Consider the following 6,000-nt stretch of genomic DNA (forward strand, 5'->3'; position numbering starts at 1 on the left):
TCTATATCACAAGATCTAATCATGTCCTAACATTCCCTACTCAAAGTCAATATCCCATTCACTGTAATTGATAAGCTAAGAAGGTACACGAATCGTGTGTGAACAATGTTGAATAGTTGGGGAGGGTTTACTAATTTTGGAAATTCTTAGATAATGTTACTCCTGTTTATACAGTCCCTGTGATATACCACAACTTCGACTAACAGACTACTTTACTTCACCATAAAATTGACAAATAACCGGGTTTAAATCTTTTACTGAAGCTATTACTGAAGCTATTAAAATGAACAGATTATGAAGTTACAAAAAGTCTTGCCACATCCGGAAAAGAAGTAAATAATGACACTCAAGATACCAAATAACCAGGAAGCTATTCGTTAACCATAGTAGTAATAAAACGCTATCGAGCAGCTCTACAACTAATAAAAAGAGGAAAAATAGAGAAATAAATAGGCGAAAGGAGAATTGGTAATGGCCACCTTAAAGCTCAAATTGTTTTTTATCTACTCACAGAGATATTTACTAAGCTTTATTATCACTTTATTTGAATCCCAGTTAACAGTGCACCGCCTCCCCCTACAGTAAACGTCCCATTAAGCCTCCTGTACTGCACCCATTATCAGTAAAACAAAGAGAAATAGTCGTGGTTGTAGTGTTAATTGGTGTTTTGTACAAGTATTGTGTTCTGAACTGGGGTACTGTAAGTTGTAATTCACTTCACGTAGTTGTATGAACTCTGTTGTCATATTCTAATTGAGTGAACTTTTCCAGCCTTAACTTTGTTTTGTCAACTTTTGTGATTTGCATGACATAAAGAGGTTTCGTACATCTCACGTTAACCTAGCACACAGTTTTAAAAAATACCTCTACAATCACTACAACTCCAGCAGTGATCATGACTCATTACCAATGGACACCATCACTACCACAATTAAGAGTGTATTACCGAGCGGTGTGGTGGAGGTGTTGGTGAAAGTAAAGAGATATTATACGCCTGCACTAAATATTCCCCCTCGAATTAGTGACACCTGTCCCACCAGAATTAAGTAAAGTTTGTCCCCAGCTTTACTCGGGAATTTCTTTATGCGCATCTACAATAAAGTGGGGGAGAGAAAGAGAGAGAGAGAGAGAGAGAGAGAGAGAGAGAGAGAGAGAGAGAGAGAGAGAGAGAGAGAGAGAGAGAGAGAGAGAGAGAGAGAGAGAGAAAGAGAGAGAGAGAGAGAGCGGAGGGATCCCGTACGTTTTACAAATCGTTTTCGTTTCTTGTCAATTTCGTGCTTTCTTAGTGTTCGATTTGTGAAATGTTCCCAGTATTGGTATCGCAGTGCAGTGTTATGGATGATGCTGATCACACGATGGTCATCGTGGGATTTAATTGGTCGATGCTGAAAATTGATTGGCTGATAGCTATCACGTGAAAACTCAAACCTGCGGACGTCAACTGTTCTTGAAACAACGACAGAGCATAATCATTATAACAAATCATAAACATAAATATCTCATTTCTGCTTAAATATAGTTTCGATAACTTAACAAATTGTAATCCTACTTAGATCTTTAGATTAAATGTATCTACCTGCTATTATAGCAATTTAGAACTATCACTTCTAGAACCTGAACAACATACCACGTGACCAGACTTGAGAACTAATCCCTTGTTGTGTGCTGAACGTTACAATAAATAGTTAGATCGCCAGGTAATGGCTCCCTCTTTAAACGGGTCTATCAGTATGAAGGGTATAAAGTGACACGACGGGTGACACGCAGCGTGATGTAGAGGGAGCTCTGCGAAATCCACCACGCGCAGCGCGTCGCTCTCTTAATGGGATCAGAGACGGGGAGATTGCTCAGTGCAGGGAGTTGACTGCAGAGTAACGTTGTACCAGGTACCTGACTCTCTGATATTTGTAGAGTTGAACCTCACATGTAGCAGAGTAACGTTGTACCTGAATCTCTGATATTTGTAGAGTTAAACCTCACTTGTAGCAGAATAGTTGTACCTGAATCTCTGATATTTGTAGAGTTAAGCCTCACTTGTAGCAGAATAGTTGTACCTGAATCTCTGATATTTGTAGAGTTAAACCTCACTTGTAGCAGAATAGTTGTACCTGAATCTCTGATATTTGTAGAGTTAAGCCTCACTTGTAGCAGAATAGTTGTACCTGAATCTCTGATATTTGTAGAGTTAAGCCTCACTTGTAGCAGAATAGTTGTACCTGAATCTCTGATATTTGTAGAGTTAAACCTCACTTGTAGCAGAATAGTTGTACCTGAATCTCTGATATTTGTAGAGTTAAGCCTCACTTACTATAGAGTAACGTTGTACCTGACTCTCTGATATTTGTAGAGTTAAGCCTCACTTGTAGCAGAATAGTTGTACCTGAATCTCTGATATTTGTAGAGTTAAGCCTCACTTGTAGCAGAATAGTTGTACCTGAATCTCTGATATTTGTAGAGTTAAACCTCACTTGTAGCAGAATAGTTGTACCTGAATCTCTGATATTTGTAGAGTTAAGCCTCACTTACTATAGAGTAACGTTGTACCTGACTCTCTGATATTTGTAGAGTTAAGCCTCACTTGTAGCAGAATAGTTGTACCTGAATCTCTGATATTTGTAGAGTTAAACCTCACTTGTAGCAGAATAGTTGTACCTGAATCTCTGATATTTGTAGAGTTGAACCTCACTGATAGCAGAATAACGTTGTACCTGAATCTCTGATATTTGTTGAGTTAAACCTCACTTGTAGCAGAATAGTTGTACCTGAATCTCTGATATTTGTAGAGTTTAGTCTCACTGATAGCAGAGTAACGTTGTAATCAACTCTCAGATCTTTGCACCGAGAAGTACCGTGCTTCGTAAATAATGATAAAGTTGAGGCTAATTTATTGGGCGTTTCTTATTTCCCCCGGTAGTATTTATTTATGATTTATATATTCAAATTAAAACCCCCGTTTACAGGGTTCCAAATCAGGCTAATTTAGTAAATTTGCATTACCAAGAATTTCGGTCAATTGGAAATCGACTTCGCACCCTGTCATAGATCGATGTCTTTCGTGTATAATCTTCCCTTTTCTAACTTAGCAAGGTAGAGTGCTATTTCTATAATAGTAAAAATGTACGGGTTGTTTTTTCTTTGGTATTTGTGGTGAACGTGCATTTTTATTATTCCTCTCAATTTGATTGGCCCTTACCTGAGCATCAAGCTTCATTGTTTGGGGGAGATAAAGAGTCACGGTATATTGGGGGTTTGCGGTAAATCGGTATTTTACTATAACTAACTTTGTTATTTGTTGTTACAAACTTTGTTGTTACTAACTTTGTTGTTATTAACTTTGTTGTTACCAACTTTGTTGTTACTAACTTTGTTGTTATTAACTTTGGTGTTACCAACTCTGTTGTTACTAACTTTGATGTCACTAACTTTGTTGCCAATAACGGTTACAGTAACGATCGAAGGTTCTGCGGATAGAAAGATCCCGGGACAACCCAGGAAGTTGACAAACTAATTTGTATAATTTAATTTTCGTTTTCGTAGTCGCAAATTGAAGATACAAAATTCGGTTAAGCTAACGAGGTTCAGAAAGTTGCGATCAGATTGATAAAACAGTAAACAAATGTTTTATCTGCCCCTTCTCGCACCTCCCTCATTTACCTAATTTTATATATGAATAAACATGAAGGTTATTAATTTCCTTCATTTCCTTTCTTCCCCTCATTCACATCCTTTATGCACTTACTCACTTTTTTCATTGGCTATCCTTGAACTGGATACTCTCTCCAAATAATAATAAAACTCAACGAAACAATTCCCGTTGAGCCAGCTGTAGGACTACCAGCTGAAATGAAATGAAACATGGTGCAATAAAACCACGATTTACTGCGGAGTTGGGAAAGGAAATAGCTGCGGTAAATCGGGGCTCGTGGTAAATTGGGGTTTTCATTGTTCTAAAAATAAGAACTATTGTGTCGTCTCATAAAAACGATCCAGTGATTACGTGCGTTGGTATGCGAAGCAAGGACTGTTGAGCACTGAATCGGGAACTACTGAGCTTTGATATTCAGACCTGCACAATAAGACGGCAACTACTATGTTTCACATGTACAATCGTGCTCAAGCAGGGGTCTGGTTTGATATTCCAATTGCATAATGCATATTATAACTTCTGCTAATTACTAATATACTCTTACGCCATCTAATCTTAATATCGGGGTCTCTTATCCGACTGGTGATACCCGAGTCAGATATCAAATCGTGAAATTTTCGGAACTAGAAAAAATAATTTTGAGAATAGGTTCTAAAAATAATTTTACTTTTCGTTTGATATTCATCAGTTTTTGCAAAAAAATTGAAAAATATCTCGAATTGTGATATCGAGGTCTCTTATCCGAGTTCTGATTCCCGAGTCAGACCTCGATACTCCCGATTCCACAGTCAGATCCTGAGGTCTCCTATCTGACTTGAGAGAATAGGTTTATAAAAACAATTTTACTTTAAATTTTGTTTGATACCGATCAGTTTTTGCAAAAAGATCGAATCGTGATATCGGGGTTTCGTATTTGACTCGTGATAGCCGAGGAGGATACAATTTTTTTTCTAAATTTTGAATTGTTTCAACTTTTTAAAGATCAAAATAAATATCATCAAAAGTTAAAACATTTTCAAAATTGGAGATATTATAAATATTTTGTTGAAACTGGTTGAAATTTTAGACAAGGTATGAACACAATCTGTCGGACTGAAAACACTGTCTTATTGTGTAACTCCACGTGGCTTTTATTATTAAAATGTAAAAGCCCAAAACTAAAGTTGAATTTCAATTTTCCGGCAATTTCCAACAGCCTTAAAATTCGTATTCTTAACACCCGGTTCCGGCCCAGCAAAGACCGGTAAACCGGATTATAGATTGATATCGAGCCATTTCTAGTCCGGTGGCCAAAACCCAAGACCGGTCGGTTCATATTTACAGTGTTTGTTCTCAAAACGCTTTGAACTCCGAACATACTTTAGTAAACGTATTTTTAAACGTAGAAACGATCAAGTGATTCGGTGCGATTGAGTTGATTTGTATTTTTATTTTGATCGGCTGACCTTACCGATCATTTTTTTAAACCGCTAATTCTGAATTGATGCACTATAGCAAAACGTTAACTTTTTAAATTCAAGGATTGACTTGTTACTTCCGTAATAGAATGACTACCCCAGTGGCCAGTATACAAGGGCGTGAAAGGATCAGATTTTCCAGCCCGATCGAAAACACTGAACCAGACCGGATTTATATTTTGTTGGTACTTTTTAGCATTTATTATTTTAAAGAGTGCACCAGATTTGCTTTAATTATGCGACAAATCTGTTACGCATTCTCATTACTACACGAAGTAGATTTATAAAATTAAGATAAGCGATTCCGTTCGACTGTCTGATAAATAAATAAGAAAGGAAATGGTAATTGCAACTGTATGATGAATTATGATTGATAAGTGCTTCTGCAGTCAAGTGTGTCTGTAGTTATCGGTCAAGTGCCACTCGTAGTGGTCAACTCGAACTCTATATCGTATGCTGTACTAGTTCATATTTATGTTTATGATAACATCGATATTTGCATGTCGCGACTTATCACTAATCAGCACTGTCACACTCACAAGTCAATGATAATATGATAATATCACTGGCTTGTTTATCATCAATTCTTTCCTGTCAGCTGTAATCCTAAATTTCTCGTTCTCTGATTGGACGAAGGTACCAATCGACAGCGTTGATTGGCTGAGTCAAATAATCACTCTGTAAAGACGCTCTATTATTGGTGAGATAAGTGCTCGTCTAGACTGCGACATGTCACTAAATCAACCACTGTAAGGTTGTTTTGTAGTATAAACTCCAGTGCTACGTACAAATGATATGACAGACTCTTTACTGCACGTAAGAGATATAAAATGGGTTGCAGCTCAGTCTGATTACCAGTCCGCAGGAGGAACAGTCAACACACGAACTTGGTAAACA

This window comes from Bolinopsis microptera, chromosome 7, assembly GCF_026151205.1.
Source record: "Bolinopsis microptera isolate Bmic1 chromosome 7, MBARI_Bmic_1.0, whole genome shotgun sequence".
NCBI classification, from domain to species: Eukaryota; Metazoa; Ctenophora; class Tentaculata; order Lobata; family Bolinopsidae; genus Bolinopsis; species Bolinopsis microptera.